Source organism: Botryllus schlosseri, chromosome 13 (assembly GCF_051294905.1).
Source record: "Botryllus schlosseri isolate E-star chromosome 13, Bs_hap1, whole genome shotgun sequence".
Classification (NCBI taxonomy): domain Eukaryota; kingdom Metazoa; phylum Chordata; class Ascidiacea; order Stolidobranchia; family Styelidae; genus Botryllus; species Botryllus schlosseri.
The window spans coordinates 24,358,285-24,377,474 of record NC_137248.1 but is presented as its reverse complement, the minus strand read 5'-3'; the positions used below and the strand labels follow the sequence as shown (position 1 = coordinate 24,377,474).

The 19,190-nt window shown below is 40.3% G+C and overlaps 1 long non-coding RNA gene across 1 annotated transcript; it reads left to right on the top strand.

Moving 5' to 3' along the window:
* Positions 1-2,498: 2,498 nt before the first annotated feature.
* On the top strand, positions 2,499-18,477 carry LOC145453963 (uncharacterized). Its single transcript, XR_013919988.1, has 4 exons — positions 2,499-3,556; positions 12,658-12,750; positions 12,885-12,985; positions 17,134-18,477. It is a non-coding gene; the product is annotated as an uncharacterized LOC145453963 (long non-coding RNA).
* The last annotated feature ends 713 nt before the right edge of the window (positions 18,478-19,190 follow it).

The window sequence follows — 19,190 nt, the reverse complement described above, 5'->3', positions numbered from 1 at the left end:
ATCGGAAAAATTTTCGATCATCGCGCGACCATGTCCAATTGTCCAATATCAATAACTATTTATATAACCAGGCTTGCCATCGACATGGACCAAAAAATAAGGACGGTCGAAAAATTAGATTAGCATTAAGCGTTTTTGTACATAATTAGTTAGTAGTTACACGAGCTGCGGCATATCACATTCAATTCATCTTATTGCTTATAATTTCGTCATTTTAATTTACCTCAGATTGCTTTACAATCAAAGATAGGAAGGTGTCGAAACAACTTGGAGTAGTCTTCAAAATCAGACCCCCACCTGGCCTAGGATATAATATGAAAGGACAGGAGACAAAAAATGGCATGCGTCCGAAGGCGAGATCGATATGTCAGGTCGTGATCCGGTAAACAAGAAGGCTGACTAGGATTCATTCAGTATAAATAGTTTGTATTTCGAATTGAATGTGGACAGGACATGCTCTATGACTGTCGGATAGCCGGCGAGATATTGTTGCAAAAATTGTGTCCAGCATATTTGATAGAGCGACGATCTTTTTTTGGCTACCATGTGGTAGTTGGACGACGTGGACGCGTATGTGTCGTGCATCCGCCGAGGTAACCTTAGATAAACTTGGCTGTTTCTAGTTTTCACATATCTTTTATGTTTAGGACAACGAATCTTGTGAGCAGTGACTTGCTCACACTGGCATCCTCCACCAGCAGATGATGCCATATATTACTTTGATTGAAATACCTTTTGACAGAAACAATCTGCCCCAGCAACTACTTGTTATTAGAAAGTGCTTCACGGATCTCACGACAGCTGAGGTCTAGGTTTACCTTTACTGGTAGCCGGGATTTGACTGTCATTTCAATCTTACGGCCATTTTGACAGGCTTGCCGAGCGCTAAATTTACAACAATGGTTATCAATGGAAAGCTGTATTGATTACGAAAATATAAACTTTATTCTGCTTATGGCCCTGTACACACTAGGAGTTCTTTTCATTTCTGATGTCATGAAATGTCGACGCAAAATCATTATTTTAGAATATTATGCTACACAGACAGTGGCGGCTTTTGGGGTGGGCAAGGTGGGCGGTCGCCCGCCCCCCCCCTGGTCGAAGGGGCCCCCCTATTTGGATTTTGCGATTTTTTCAAGGAGAATGACGAATAAACATGGAAATCCGTGCACCAAGCAAGAATATGATTCCGTACAGATGTGTCAATGATCATCAAATCACTGCATTTGTTAGAAAAGTCCCGTATCCCGATAATCATCACGTCTCTGCATGCGGTAGAATTACTTAGTTTTGATGTAGTCTATCCTTGCACACATGCAAAATAGACATGGCCGAATCCAGCACCTGGGCAAACCTTTGTGTTGGTGAAAGATAGATAATAATAACCGATGCGGAAGGGGGGTCTGGAAGGGGGGTCCAGAAGTTACGGATATATACTTATATGCCCCCCCCCCCCGGTAAGTCTCGCCCAGGGCCCCCCGTTCGTAGGGCCACCACTGTACACAGATACCAGAGGAAAACGATCGTAGTTGCTGAAAATAAGACAAAATAAGGACGCAAGTCGAAAATAAGGACATTTCTTAGAAATAAGGACAGTTGAGTTTTCTAAGACCTGACCTTTCAAAATAAGGACAAATCTTAGAAATAAGGACGGTATGGCAACCCTGTATATAACATTACCACTCGCGATTTCGGTGCGTATAATAGGCCGATATGAAAAGTAGAATAGCCCAGAGTTCGTCGGAAATGGTCACGGACAGTTTAACACTGGTAGCCAACTTTGCGTCCGGTTAGTTCATTACGGCTATACCCTCTGGAATGCGACCGTAGGCTACATAAGTTATCCAAATGCGGCCGTGATTAGCATAAAGGTTGCCCACCTTAACATTGTGGCATTGTGACGAAACAATGATGTCTGGCAAAACGAGACCACAGCTCAAAAAACAACATGTCCCAGATTTATTATAACACGCGCAGTACGCTTGCAGAAAAGGTCGCCCCGAAGCATGAATTTTGTTCTTGGCAAACAATCGGCCGATCATTCGCGAAAAATTATTGAGGTGGCAGATTTCGCGTAGTCAGGAGAGGCCGCGCTCTTCCTTTCAATTACGTACTGCCTCTGTTGTATTACTAGTTGATATGGGTCATTCACGCTACAAATACTTTCGGAAAACAGTCAGTACTCTGTCGCAACTCGTAAGCGTTTACTCTAGCATGGCTCCGCATCTTTTATTGTTCTCACATATCCGAAATAGCTGAATAGCTAGCTGAGCAGACAAGAACAATCACATTGCTTAAGAATCGTGCGCAGTGTGTGAATTATTTATGTAGCCTACCTATATAGTAGGCCTCCCAATCGCATATACTAGGGAATGACGTAAACGATTACAGTACAGACTTACTCGAAGCAAACGAGTGGAGGATTCATGCTCATCGGAAATGCATATAGCTGCCTACTACAGTCATGGTATCGATCGTCTGGTCGTCGGTATTCATGGTGTTTGTCGACTACTATTGTCATTTACACCAGGCCAATCTTCTTCATTATTATTCCGTAGCTGCCGACTTGTAGCGCGGCCAACCTGTGAAAATGACGACGAGGAGCCTAGATAAACCGTCAACACTTGGGAATTGATGATTGAGTCCAAGGTATCGATTGGTCGTAGTAATTTAGTAAATCCCGCGGGGCCACAAGCGAACGGTCACTTTGCAAGGCCCAGTCTCATTCTAATGACATGGACTACAGCAGGCAAGCTTGAAGGCAGTTGAAAGCGCGATTAAAATGTTCAAGAAAAGACGAACTGCATATACGTGATTACGTGTTTATTTTGTACGAAGTATTTCGAGTCAATTCGTAAATATGAATTGCATGTTGACGGCAGCCAACATTGAGCACTTCATCTTCTCGATTACCGTTATTATCTGATATTATAGTAGCCTACGTCAGAACAACTACATATCATTGAAATAGCCAAATGATAGAATGATACTAATGTAAATGGTTCGAAAGTGGTATCTGACTAATCACAACGTCAAATATGGCGTCGATCTGGACCACATGACGTCACATCCGCTCAACTTTATTTGTCTTCCACGTTCTTTGCGACTGAAGCACGAAAATTCTCATTTCATTTTCCCCGATACTTTGAAAAAATATGTTCAAATTGAAAATATTTTTCATTTGTAGGTTACTTGATATTGATATATGCTGTTTAGCGTTTATGGTATGGCGAATTCGAAACGAATACGGAGTATGATTTTAAATACATACGGACTACGATTTCAATTTCATCTTTGGACTCGAAATGATAGTTGGAATCGCCATGGAAATTATGATATCAAGATACAGTCAAATCGACGAAGCGGAACTAGCCGTTCAAGAACGCACACCGCACATCTTATGACCAGAGAGAGAGATACGGGCAGATTTATCATTGCCAAGTCCTATTCCGGATTTTAGATTCAAATCCAAATCATCTCTGGTGTTGACTGAACACGTGGCTGGATCGGTTGCTCATCATAATGGCGATACCTATGGACTCTAGAAGCTTTACAGGTAAAGTTACATAATGCAGCAGTATAATATGACTTGAATATGGGCTATGCCGTTGATACAGTACACTGGGTACAGCAACGCATCTAGCTGACGACATTAGTTGCTCGACATTTGAGCATGCAACAGCTGTGCATGCGACTTTATTGCCTCGAACTAAAAATTAGCCTCATCCTGAGACAACTCCCTACCCTAACCATAGGGCTCATATTTTCCAATTTGGGCAATGGCTGCGCCTATGCTTCTCCCGGTCAATCTTCAGTCTCTCTCGCTAACATGCGCCCACCGCCGTCTCTGTACCGTACTTGTAGTACAGCCACTTTCGGTCTGAGCTTTTCAATGCACTACCGTAGCAGTAAGATCGGCGATGAGGAGCCCGGAGAAAAATATGCCTATTCATGAATACATGGCACTGCTGTTAACCTCACTCTTAAAGTGCGCAAACTTCCTGAGGTAATTAAACTGATTGATTGATAAAGGCTAATTATGAAACTGCCAGACTGATGTATAGATTCATGAACAACTATGCCTGTTCATAAATTTATGTATCAGTTTGGTAGTTTCATAATTATATAATTCAGGTAGTTTAAGGACTAAGAGTGGTGAGGTAAACAGAAGTGGCATATAATCTAGCAAAACAATAATAACATTAGTCAACACATACTTTTAGACAAACAGAGTACATAAATAAACTCCAATCACGTATATAAGTATTTACCCAGATACTCAAAAAACGTAGCATTGATAGAATCAGCTTTCCATCAACCACCAATTTTAAATTCAAAATAATCGGTTGGAATATAAAATTTATCTAACTTACCTTAAAGCCAAATTGTTTCTTGTACTATATTCGCTTGTAAGCAATTTAGTGCATTTTCTCGAAAGGTTCCAGCAATAGTATGCTATAATATGTTTATCTCATCTGCACTGATATCGTTCTTGTGTTGTTTGGGTGTATTGATGGAACCTTTTCCCTTACTATTATTCCCTCTAATCAACAATATTATCAGAAAATATATCAAGATGACTGAACAGGAAGTCAGATGTAATGCTCATGTTTGCTGTAAGGTTTCCATAATGCAGACACCGATACCCGGACCAACTATTTGTAGTTGGGTGAGCAACTATTTGTAGTTGGGTGATTGTAGTATTCCAAAAAGTTTTATTTACTGCATCCTAGAAGAGATTCCATGCAGTGAGCTCCTTTCTTAATATGAAATTGGAATCCCTCATCCGTATTAGAATCTGAGGTCCGTGAAAGATACTATATTTAAGCTTCTCGCTTAATAATGATAGCCTACTAGGTAAACCCACTTTATCAACTCAGCGTAAAATTATCCATTTACAACTCAAAATAGATAAGATGCATATGAGTATTTTATTTCAGCCTTCCAAGGACAAATTTGATATCTTTTTACTCGTGTTTCATCGTGGTAGTATGACCAATTGGAGAAAATATATTTCCGTTGCGCAAAAAAAAAAAACGATTTTTAGGCTTTCGTTTTTTAACAAACAAAGATCTCGCATCAGGTCATGTTAATATTAATGGAATGACTGAGAACGATATGAGGGTTCTTCATAGTCGATTATCTATTTATGCGCTGTATAAAAGTAGAAACATCGAAGATTTACTTCCTACCAAGTGAAATATTCAAGGGTAAATACAGTTTTTTTTTACGGTGAATAACTATCTTCTTTCCTAGAGCTAATCTGGCAAAACTAATGTGGTATTAATAACACTGGTCAACAAAATGAAAATTTCTGGGGTTTTCGAGGTTGCTGATTACGAATATCACAATAGTTTTGTCGGATTGGCTCTTTGTCAGAAGATATTTACACCCCCAAAAAAGCCCCAAATTACTGTATTTACCCTTAAATATTTCACTTGGTAGGAAGAAAATCGTAGTTTTTTCTACTTTTATACTGCGCATAAATAACTAATTGACTATGAAGAACCCTCATGTCATTCTCAGTCATTCTATCAATATTAACATAACATGATGCGAAACATTTGCTTGTCAAAAAAGCAGTTTATCAAGTATGAAAATTGTACTTTTGCACAACGGAAATACATATTCTCCTGCATCAATTGGTCATTATACCTAGATTAAAGAGGAGTATAAAACTATAAAATTTGTCCTTGGAAGGCTTAACTACAATACTCATATGCGTCTCCTTTTTTTGACTGGTAAATGGAAAATTTTACGCTTTGAGCCAACAAAATGGGTATACGTATATAACCCTATCAAACGAGAAGCTTAAATCTGGTATCTGGTATATTCGAAAGATTACAATTTTACATTAGGAAGGAGTTCACTGCCTGCAATTTCTCCTAAGATGTAGTAAATAAAACTTTTTAGATGATCATAAAGAACTACAAACAGTTGGTCCGAAAATTCGTATCTGCATATCGAACACTTGAGCACAAACATGAGCATAAAAGTTCACTTCCTGTTCAAAAATCTTGATATAATTCCTGATTATCTTGTTGATTAGCAATGGGAGAGGCTCTACCAAGACATCAGAACAACATAAGAGAGATATCAGGGCAGATGAGATGAACAATTGAAAATAATATGTCAGACCGTTGCCGGAACCTTTCAAGAAACTGCACTAAATAGCTTACAGGCGAAAATCTTACAACAAAAAACAATTTTGATACAAAATATATCAATAATATTATATTCCAACTTAATATTTCAAATCTACAGTAGGTGGTGGACGTAAAACTGATTGAATTAGTGCCACGTTATTTGAGTGTCTAGGTCAGTGGTTCCCAACCTTTTTCGGTGGCAGGGCAAAATTTAGAATTTCAGAGTACGGTCGGGGCCGCACGAATACCAGGGCAATGAAAGGAACCCAAAATAGTCACCAAAATATGAAAATTAGTATTGTTCCGATCATTCGCTTGACGTCATTGGCCATTGTGTTGCCGCGCTCCCGTTGTTCAGAACAATCAACATTTGCTGGCTATTTCGGAGTAGTTTTATTGCCATGGCGAGATTTCAATTGGTATTTTTAGAATCAGTGTGACACTTGCTTTCGATAAACACCGACATATCAAATTATTCGGACGCTTGTGTCGCGAGCTATAGGACTACCAATTATGCTGCTTTTTGCCGACTAAGCAGTACGCATCTCGTCGTATTCAATCGTGAGTCACTTGTTGCACATCTATCCGTAAATTAGTTATCAATACCCAGGACCGTAACAGCACTTCGTCAGCCCCCCACCCTCTCCCCAAAAAAAACGTTTTTCTTGGGCCCCCAATAGGGTGATAAACCGAACTTCGAAGCCCCCAGACCCCCTCAGGCTAGATGGCTGTTTACCGCTATTTATCATCTAAATCGGGTGTCCGTTTTAGGCAGCTTCTGTCGACAAATCGCGCGAAGCGAGGAAAAATTTTTATAATTCATGATTGAATCGGTCAATATAATCGGGAATGGCATATATATTGGTATCAATTTTAATCCTGTCTCTGCTCACGTAATCAGATTGACCGGTTGAGCCGGAAGAGTTGTGTTTGAAAAAGTAGGACCACTCAATAACAATTAAACATCTTCAGGCGTATACCCGTTGGTAGGAACGAAACAGCACTTCGTCAGGCCCCCCAAAACACTTAGGTCTTGAGCTCCCATAGGGTGATGAGCCGACCCCCGTGCCGTTGTTCGCTTCTGCCACGAAATCAGGATCCCCGTTTAGTGAGCCAGCGTGGAGCACGAAGATTTTCGATAATTCAAAATAAAATAGGTCAATAAGAACGGGAATTGCATATATATTGCTATCAATTACTTGTCCTCTCTGCTCATGTAATCAGATTTACCGGTAGAGCTGAGTGAGGTGTCTTGGAAACTGTAGGACCCGTGAATAATAATTAAATATATTCGGACGGGCGGACCCGTTGGTACGACTTCGTTACATGATGTTATTTGTTATTTCGTGACCTCAAGTCTGCTATATCAAAAAATATAGAATCGCCCAAACGTACTAAACTATAAGATGCACACGATTTCAAACTGGTAGTTCTTCGCTGGCATATAATTCGTCCCTGCGGGATGGTAGTCTATTTGTCTCGTGACGTTCAGATTGCCAAGAAAGGAACATTCGGCGCCAGTCATCTAGGAGCCTATGGTCAATCATACCTATATGTACTTTGAATATACATAACGAAGTTTTCGGTCAGCGTAAGGGCAGTCCTTTTCGCCCAAGGTTTTCTCGCTGCCGATCGTTCTGGCACACTTCTTGGAGTCGCATGTTACATGGCCTAAAACTTTATATGTCTTTGTGCGTCGTGGCGATATATACTGGCGATATACGACGATATGCCCACTTCTATAAATATTGCGTATTATCTTGGTCGAAGAGTACCCAATAATTAAGGTACTTGGAAACTTGAAATCGCGCGCTGCGCGAAAATTCTTTGTAAAAGTTGCATAAAATTTCATAAAATACTCTATAATTTATGCTAATTCACTAAATAATTTTGGGCCTCCTTCGAGCTCGCTCCCTTCAATTGGGGGGCTTGGGGTGCGGCAGTCACGGTCCTGTCAATACCTATATCTATATACCTATATCTATAGGTACTGCCCGTTCAACTGGAAAGTTAGGGCACGTTGCATTGAAACAGTAGTGACGTAATCTTAGCAGTCTACTCACTACTTACCTGCAATCCTAATTGAAAACTCCAGACTCCAAGCGAAGCAAGAGTATTTTATAAATATAATTTTTTTTTCATAAATCGATTTCTCAATATTTTGTGGGGGCCGCAAGAAGGCTATCTGGGGCCCGCATGCGGCCCTCAGGGCCGCGGTTGGGAATCACTGGTCTAGGTAAATCCTTATGTACATGACTGGAGTTTATTTATGTACATGATATCCGTGAAAATCTGTAACTATGATAAATCTATTACCCCTAAACATAGTGCTGTTGCTGTATTTTGATTTAAAAGAGTCTTCTGCGTTTAAAAATAACAAGTAAAGTGATTTTCTAAACTTCATAGTACGACTGAGCCGATTTTATATCTAGTCACTACCGCGAAAATGGGGGATTTTGGTCAAAATAGCCCCATGGGTTATCTCCACAACAAGAGCCAATTTGAAAAGAAAACTAAGGTCATATTCGGAATCAGTGCCCCTCAGAACCCCAAAACTTTCTCTGCTTAAAATATGTGTTGACCAGTGTAATCATCAACATTGAAATCCCCAGAAAGGACTCGTAGATGTTCTACCAATTTTAATTCATTTTGTTGACCAGTGCTATCAAAGGCAAATCTATTTCTTGTGGGCTGATTTTTTATGACACAAAATCAGTTTAAATCAACCTATAGTTGGCCCTCTCCCATACCCAAAAACCATAAGAAGGTGGTAGTGAAATTGTGAAACATAAATGGTTCTCAAAGTCTGTCTAGGGATAGAATGGCTAAATCTAGCTAGAATTCCGGTCGTGGCAGAGAGTTTTGTATAATGATGGCAAATATGGGCCTTCCATTTAAGATTGGAGTCAAATGCCTAAATACCGTGTATGGGTAACAAGATACCCTGAATGAAAAATTGGAAGTAACTGTAGAGTTCAACACAAGCACGCCTATCTGAGTATTAGATTAATAGCTAGTTAGACCAAGGGTGTCACAGTCAATTTTCGTCGCCAGATTCAAACCTTCGGACCGTGTATTTCACGTGCATACTCCATTACCATGCCCGTGTACGTTGATTACATCATATTACGGATCATATGGGTTCAATCGTAATAACGCCGTTATTCGCAAACAATCAAAATGGAAAAAGTAGGCTACCATGATTGGCCGGTGGAATACCACTAACATAGTGGCTGTAACGACGATATATATCGGCATATGTTTATGCTTCCTGTGTTTTAAGCCGTGGCGGCTCGTCCTATAGAGCAGGCCTCATCAACCGGGTGTTTCGTACACCCTAGGCCTAGGGTGTACCACTCGGACGGGGTGTACTGGATCCGCATTACAATCGACCGATGACCAGCTATCACAATAAATACGCAAATTCAGCTTGGAAACATGTTGACCGGATGTGCAATATCGTACAATGTTCATATCAACTGTACGCAACTTGTGTATTACAATAATTTTGTGATGTGAAGCAGATGTTTCTCCTCGTCATTCAACCGTTGGTAATGGATGGCATTATCGGTTCCTTTGGAGAAGAACAGGGTAGAGTTAACTTGTGTTCAGCTTGCGATATCTATATCTATAATGATTGTTGAGGAAGCCGCCGCGATAGCTCAGACATTTTGAATTGATACTTCCTGCGAAATGCTGATAAATAGCGAACTACACATAATTGGAGGGGTGTAGCCAGTAGGTCTCGGGGGTAGAGTTTGAGAACCATCGTGTTAGATTATAAATTAGTTATCTATAATTAGAGGGTGATCCGGTGACCTCGAGTAGTACTTAGAATTACCGCTATGTTGCAGCCTATAGATTGCTCAATGCTCGTCCTTACTTCGATTTGGCCTGGGCTGGCCAACCCGCGAATGTATAATGCCGCACGCAGTCGTAGAACAATAATACTAGGCAACAATTTTGTAAGAAAAATTTGTTGACTTTGATTTTGCACTTGATTTTGGCTAATTTTGCCATGCTGATTCCAAAAAGGCCACAGGTTTTCTTCTATCACGTCAATAAGCAAATTTTCACGAAGTTAGCCTTATCATATAAAAATCCACACTTTTATGATACAATAAGTTATATAGTCGAGGGCTCGATTGAATTATGTAGCAAAAAGGTACTGGTATCGATCTAGGCCGATGCTTTCACCCATTTTTGGTTAGAGGGTGCAATCATCCGAGGATATTTCACACGCATATTTAATGCATACTGCAGGATATGACAAGGAAAATAAACATGACATTTACTATCAGCAATTGGTCCAATGCCCCATTCAGCTTATTCAGTGTAACCTGAAACTCCTATACGCTCTCTAATTTGGGTCAAGATGAAGATATTAGGGATAATAGGCCAAATGATGCAGATTTTTAAATCGAAGTAGATTCAGAACGTAGAGTAGTCCATCGACTCGGGTTATTGATCTGACATAAGCTTTGGGACTTTGAATAGATATCTTCGGAACTTTTAACATCCTTATGAAGTGATAAAAGATCTCACTTTCGATCAGGAGAAACAGCCTTTTCTTCGTAGGCCTAACTTCGCTAGCTTCCTAGCATTGTATGTTGCCGTGATACTGGCAGAGGTGGTCAGTAACGAAGTACTTCTACTTTTTCGAAGTACTCAAGTAGTTTCCCTCTACTTCTGGTACTTACTCAAGTAGGTCTGATTTCCGCTACTTCTACTTCTACTTCATAATATTTTGTGATCTACTTACTTACTTTTCGCTATTTTCAGTTTGTCAAGTAGAAGTAGTTCAACGCTCCAATCAGGAAAATAGCCTGGGGAATTTCGGGGCTGTTTTCACGGAGTATCAACAGTTGGTTTTCATAAAAGTTGAGAAAAGCCCAGAATTTTCGTCGCGCTTGGCGTGCAGTTGATACGGAGTTACCAGTGTAATTTCACAATAGCATCGGTGAATATAATATAGGTAGCGGGTTAGCGTGGTTCCTTTCACACCACAATGTCGCCATTTGCCCATATGAAATATTTCATCACAGTATATATGGCTCATCATAACGTTTGAAACTGATGTTCCGCAATATAGCACTTACTTATCATATCGTAATCTAGCATGTCCAATGTCCATTGTCCATGTCCATGTCCATGGCGTGTCCTAATCTGTAAAAGTGGACTCTGACTTTTTTGTAGTTTTAGAGGTGTTTTAGCATACCTACTTTGAGCTTTATGGACTAAAGACATGAAATACATGTTCCGCTTTTAAAAGTAGTATTTATATTTCACTTTCAATTCCCAGCATCATATACTTAGAGTTCTAATTAATATCAGTTCTATTGTCTGGATAACATACATGTTGAAGTATAAAGGCAAGTGTAGTAATGCCTTTAATTTCCGGAAATAAAGCTACACAATACGGCATTTTTATGGTCCGCCATCTTTTTTATCAACGTTCACTAATCCCGCAAGTGTTTACACCGTATACTATACAACTTCTCTGTATTGCTCTTCGACTAAACTACGGGACTTGTAATATGAGGGAGGGCGCCATACCATGATATTTTCTAAAACGTGCTGTTCCAGAAAACAGAGGATTAGTATTGCGTTTCCATATCAATATTATCATTTTCATCCGATGATGCAGACAACTGCTTGTGCTGTCGAAAATTGGATACCTCTTGATGAATGAAGCTCGGCACCTTTCCCATAGCTCAATTTGCAGCTTTTGACAATCCATGTGAACCAAATAGGATCGTTTACACAACTACTTACTTACTTGAGTAGATTTAAAGTCAGTAAATTCTACTTCTACTTGAAGTAGTTTTAGGTTGCTTAAGGAAGAAGTACTTCTACTCGTACTTGAGTAGATTTTATCGTCGCTACTTCTACTTCTACTTGAGTAGCTTTCTTGAATATTTTGACCACCTCTGGATACTGGCATTGGCATGATGCCGTATGGATTACTGGAGGAGTAAGGAATCCCGATTTACAAGTCAAATGAAGGGCGAATGCCTATAGATAGCTACAAAAGCAGCCTAAAGTGTGCCATTCTCCAAAATGGCAAAGTCTTAGGTGCAGTAACAATTGCAGACTCAGTTAGTCTTCGTGAATAAGACAGAAACATTAAGAGTAATGCCGAAACATTGAATCACGAGCACGATTGGATCAGACGTGTCAGCTTTGAAATATTGTGATTTCTAGTGAGATTCACAACCCTGATACAAATGTGTCACTGCCATATCGGTATGTCGGACAGCAGACATTCAAAAAAGCTAATGTATCTAAATAATTTCCCTAAAGACCATGGCATAGTCAGAGATGGACAAGGAGAAAATGTCCCCCAACATCTGAAGATGATGGGGTAAGATACCAGAGTAGATTGGAGCTTACATATGTTAGCAGATTATTGCTCAAGTATAAAACTAGACAACCTATATAATTATAGGTTATTAGCATAAATTTGGAAATAGAATGAGTAACATTTTTATCATGTTTACTATCTGTACAGATCAGCCACGTACTACAAAGACTAACATGGTGACTAGAAACGGATGTAGCATCCATCATCCAGAATCGGATATCCGGTCGAGTGTTTATCGAGGTGAGTAGGATTTGTCTAAACGTCGTTAAAGTGGTGGGACTTCCTTGTAGGCGTAAAACTATTTAGCTTCTTTCACACCCACTTTTTCCGTTCGCAATCGCATTTCATTCAAATAACATCTTATTTCTTTTTAGAGGAACCACACAGACGGCCCAACATGGTAAGTCGTCCCGGATATAACAATCATCCTCCGGAGGGAGATTGCCCGTTCCGTCCTCTTCAGATCGAAACGCAGGTAAGTCGATCCGAACCTAAATATAGTTTGCAGCGGTGAGAAAAATATATATATTTTTTTAATAATAAGCTCAATATTTTCCAACTCTAATAGCTTCACTTCTATAATCGTCGGAATTGAGCCAAATTTGTTGTGGAACGTTTTGTTTAGCCAACCTTTTTTATTTAGCGACTTTTTTAAGTTAATAGCCGCAAAAATTGAAAAACAAAAAAGTGATTTTTACCCACCCTAGTGTTCAAGTATATTGGGTGTTCTGGGGTGCGTTCAAGTCTGTCCAACATAGGTATCATGTCGGGGGTGTATCTATTACAGGGATTACAACTTTTTTGCCGTAGCCCATTTTCCGGTTTAAACTTTTTCTTGGTATATACCTCTTATCCGAGAGCAGGGGTCGCTAACTCAAAACGTTTCGCGGGCCACTACTCAAATTTCGTAGAGGCTGCGGGACGCATGAATTCGATATCGAGATAAAATAGACCACACAGTTGAACAATCACGTTTTCAAAACTCTTCGTCGGTACAGCGTTGTGCTCTGTAACATGGGCGATGGGAGTATAGTTTCAGCAAAAGAAATATTATTTTTTAAGAAATTGAAATGCAACAACAAAACATTACTTCAATTCTACTTCGAACTATGAAGTGGGCACGATACCTGACAACACTTTTCAGCGACTAAAGAAGCGATATTTGGGTTAGCTAGATAAACAGTACTTGCTGCGAAACTATCCGGTCGCTTGATCTTGTGGGGAGGCCCCAATTCGTTTTGTAAGCGTTGTTGTTGTTTGTGGTATTCATGGTATTTGTCGAATACTATGGTCATTTACACCGGACCAATTTTCTTCATTTTTGTTATGTAGATGCCGGCTTGTATAGCATGGCCCACTTCTAGGCTTTTATAAGAAGCCGCTTTACACGAACGAGATGTCAAAGTTGAGCCTAGATAAACCCCCAAAACCAACCGCAACCCATTGGTGTTGGAACTGTGGATTTTGCCACTGCTCTATCTCGCCACAGTTATCTAAGCGTCCCGGCCGTGGCAGGGCCATTTCACGACAAGGCAATATGTCCATTAATATCAGCTAACTCTTCCTCCGTGCAATGCTATTACCCGTATCAGCTAGTGAGGAATAGAGATATTAGGCACAGGAGAATATTTTTTAACTGCACTTAAATTCAACATTTCAAAATGCTTTACAGAGCGTTCTTCCGAAATCTCAAACCAGGTCGCAGGCCACAAAATGTGACCTGACGTGCCGCATGTGTCCCGCGGGTCGCGTGTTGGTGACCCCTGTCTTAGAGTCATAGTCCTGTTCAATTCGAGGTAATCGCCGGCGCCTATATGCCTATTTCTCTAAAATATGCGCAGTTTCCTCAACCAATGAAATAATATTGGGTCCTTCAAGTTCGCAAAACTATAATTTCAAATATAATTTATTTGTTTCAGTTAGGTTTGTGTTTAAAACAAAAATCAATTTGAAACTAGATAGCGTAATGGTGAAGCGTCCGGCTTCTTGATCGGCAGGTCGTGGGTTCGATCCCCGGCCGGGTCAGATCAAAGACTTGATTAGTAACACAGGTATCCATGACTTTCTTGCTTGGCGCTCATGCATTACTGGGATAGCATGGAGGGGTGGTGCATGACTTAGAAAGCCGCAAAGGCTATATCTTCACTTCCTTGTTAAGCGGCATATGCACATCATGCACTCATGGTATGCATATGCACAGATCGTGTGTATGTGTATCCAGGGCCGTAACAGCACTTCGTCAGGCCCCCCCAAAACTTTGGTCTTGGGCCCCCCATAGGGTTATAGGCTGAACTTATGGGGGGCTTCGCCCCCCAGACCCCCCTCCAGCGATACACTGTTTACCGCAATTTATCATATTAATTGGGAGTTTGTGTAGTGAATCAGCTATCGTCGCCTAAGCGCGCGAAGCGCGGAAAATTTCTAGAATTCACGATTGAATCGGTCAGTATGATCGGGAATTGCATATATTGCTATCTATTTTTATCTTCTCTCTGCTCGCGTAGTCAGATTTGCCGGTAGAGCTGAGTGAGGTGTGTTTGAAAGGGTAGGACCACTCAATAATAATTAAACATCTTCGGGCGTATACCCGTTCGCAGGAACGAAACAGTACCTCGTCAGACCCCCAAAAACGTGGGTCTTGGGCTCCCATAGGGTGTAAAACAACCCCCCTCACGTTGTTCGCGTTTGTCACGAAATCATCTGCACTGTATTGCGAGGCCGCGCGAGGCGCGAAAGTTTTCGATAATTTATGATAAAATCGGTCAATCAGATCGGCGATTGCATATATATTATGCTATCAATTTATTGTCCTCTCTACTCACGTAATTAGATTTACCGGTAGAGCTGAGTGAAGTGTCTTGAAAACGGGAGGGCTCGTAAATAATAATTAAACATCTTCGGGCGGGCGGACCCGTTGATATGACTTCGTTACATGCTGATGTTATTTCGTGACTTCCAGTCTGCTATATCAAAAAATATGGAATCGCCCAAACGTAGACTTCTAAACTAAGAGACGCACACGATTTCAAATTGTTATTTCTTCACTGACATAAAATTGTTCCCAGCGGGATGGTATTTGTCTTGTGAGGTTCAGATTGCAAAGACAGGAACATTCGGCGCCAGTCATTTAGGCGCCCATGGACAATTGAACCTATATGTATTTTGTATATATAACGAAGTCTTCGATCAGCATAAGGGCATAGACCTTTTCGGCCAAGCTTTTCTCGCTGCCGATCGTTCTGGCACACTTCTTGGAGTCGCATGTTATATGGCCGAAAACTTGATTGTATGTCTTGGTGGGTCGTGGCGCGTTAATGGCCCAATACCCAATATTAAAGATAAATGGCTACTTGAATTCGCGCACAGCGCGAAAAAATTGTGAAAAATTTCCATAAATTTTCAAAAAAGTACTCTATGATTTATGCTAATTCACGAAATAATTCTGGGACCCCTTCGAGCTCGGGCCCCCCCCCCCAATTGGGGGGTTTGGGGTGCGGCAGTTACGGTGCTGTGTGTATCATGAGTCGGTGTACATGCCGCAAAAAACAAAAATAAACGATGTCCATTTCTTTCCAAACATGCTTAAAACAATCTTGTTTGAAACATGTTTTTTTTACTTTATTTTTTCTAAGCCATGACGTCACGTATATTGAATTGTCACGTCATATTGGACTGATATTCACAATTGCAAACATATGGTAAATGTAGCACTTTTGACGAAATAGGCTTCCCCACCCCTGTCATATACGGACTAAAATATTTTTAACCAGGACTACATCGTCTCGCAGCATTTTTTACTGTCAGATGTCATCATCATCAGAATATTCATTCCGTACCAATAATCTAAATCTACTTATTCTAGCTGTTGAACCGACCATTTCGAGGCTTCCAACCATCCCCTATCGAATACGCCGGCTGTATCGGGTGACATTCGTCGTCAGAAGGCTCATACTACATGTTGTTGCAAAGTATTTTCATACATCATTATACAACTTAAAAAACACATTTTTCTTTAAGAATATGTCTTTGTTTAAACACTGTTTGAAACATGTGTTTTGAACAACTATTTGTTTTAAATGCAACCCTAGTTTCAGTCATGTGGGGAAGGACGGTTCAATAGTTCCAAAATGAAGCAAGAAAAGGGAGGAAACGGAGCAATAATTCGGGAACCACTCTGTTAGCATCTGACATTAGGCAATATTGCATAATTACAATTAATTTAGGACGCCGGCTACTAATAAAAGTTCACCCAGTCCTGATCATGACCTCATGTCAGGTTGCCAACTGTTATACTTGGCGAACAAGCATCATGATGAGTAAAAATGGCCATCACTTTCTTTTGCAACATATGGTGTGCGCAGAAAATAGGATAAAATAAGTCAATACTAAGGACGGATGTTATTGGGACTATTATAATAGTTGTTTCCAAATTGACATTTCAAGGACCCTTTAACACCGAGCAGGGGACCCATACGGGGTCCGTGGACACTGGATTAAGAACCCCTGATCTAACGATTGGTTTTTCGGTCTTATCTTTCACTTACGACAATGTGTGATGTGAGCCCAAACGAACGCTGGCTATAAACGCGATTTACTTCTGTTCATAAAATGTATTTTTTTCAGAATAACTCGTCCAGGACATTTTGAGGAAGACTCGATCTGGCGAAAATGACGAGCTCTTTGATACACATCTTGCTACGAACGGAAATGTGCTTATAGTATGGTGCTTCAACTGTGATAGCCATTCTCCCTGGTCACTTCGTTTATTTATTTATCCATCCATCCATCCACCCCTCCATTAATTTATTTGGTTTATTGTGTCACGATGCCTATCCCCATACTCTTTGCACCGACTTATGTGTGGCATCACTCTTGTTCAAAGGTGGTATACAATGAAGTACTTATACGTTTTCGGAGTACTCAAGTATAGTTTGCCTAATCGCACAACTTACTCATATTGATATGCCTTTCCACTGCTTCCATTTCTATCTGTTTATAGGCTACTGCAAAACTACTTACTTTTGTACACTTTGGTTATTGTGAAGTAGACAGTTGTGTTTTGGATAGCTTTGTATGGCGTTTACGAGGGAAATTTTCATGACAACCCTATGGAATAGGATCGTGGGAACTGGATATTATCACTATTAAAGTCATTTTGTGTCACCTGCGATAGGGTACCTTTTAATTCGATAGTAGTGATATCTGATAGACTATGGTAAGCCACCCCGACCAAATTTAATTTTCGAAACTATTAACTTGAGACATCTCGTTTTGTACTCTTACCTGAAGTAGTTTTGGCGTGCATTGGAAGTCATTACTTCTACTTGTAATTGATTTATAATTCACGGTGTTATTTGTACTTCTACTTGAGTAGGAATGCTACCAACCGTGCTCTGTACTCACTTTCGTCGAGCATCATGACTAGCGCCTGACCGATATCAGAAGTTTCGATCGAATGCTGATATAACATATTGTAGCCGATATAACCGATCAATTCTTCGTAATTAGAGGGAGTTACTTAAAACTGGTGTGCCTATGAAGTTTATATATTTGCAATAATACTGCAACCCTGTAAAAATAGGTTTTCCCTGTAGATCAATGGTAAAAGCTTTCAGCATTTTCATCAAGATTTGAACTCTTATGGCCCTCATAAATCAACATGCAACACTTGGACCCTTTCACTTCCAACAGTTGTAGAAGTGATGAATCCGTTGGAAAGACCGATAAACATTGACCGGACTCGACACATACCGATATATTTGCAGAAACTGATATCGGTCTGGTTCTCATCACGACTAGCGACATAACAATAGAACTCGTCTCTGTTTTTACTTGCATATCGACACATCATCTGTGTTGACTACGTCATGGTACGTTCCTTACGTCACATTTTCGTTGAAACAGTTTTTTCATTTTAATGTTTTGCCAATAAATGACTTATTTGCGCTGGAGTGCAGTGGAGTCATGCACTGGTTGTCAACTACACCCGAGCCCGCAATTGTTTATGGAGCTCGCGTTCTCATCTGGACGGAAGATCTACCCAGATGTGGTCAGTAACGAAGTAGCCTACGTCGCCATTTTAGTAGCACGCACATAGTTTTCCTCTAATCTTACTGAACTTATTCAAGTAGCCTTACTCTATTTTTCTGCTACTTCTAATCTTACTTCGTCGTTTTTTGTATCTTAATTACTTCTATCACACCATCGCTACAGTTTGTCCAGTAGACGTATTATGTTCTTCCGGTGGGGGTGTGTGAGAGAGAGAGAGCAAAGAGAGAGAGTGAGATATCCTGAGAAATGAAGGAGGCGTTTTTACGGAGAACATGTTCTCATCGGGATGTTTCGCTCTCGCTCATGCCCCTGAGTTCTGATCTAGAATTGGGCTATTTCATAAGATCTTCATCGTCCAAGCTGCTTATGACGTAATTAGTGCTGTCATTGGACCACATGAATGTTGGGATTGACAACTAAGTGCAGTATTACCCCTGTCTTCCGGAAGTAAAATAAAGGTCTGTATTTTTACGATCCGCCAGTTAGGGCTGCCATCATTTCGCGGCCCAAATTCCGGACATTTTTTTCGCGCCTGCTAGCGGGGTTTAACATGAATTATTACCGTATATGACGTCATACTAACAATGCCTTGCTTATCGACTGTATTTAAGAGTGGATTTTTTAAACAT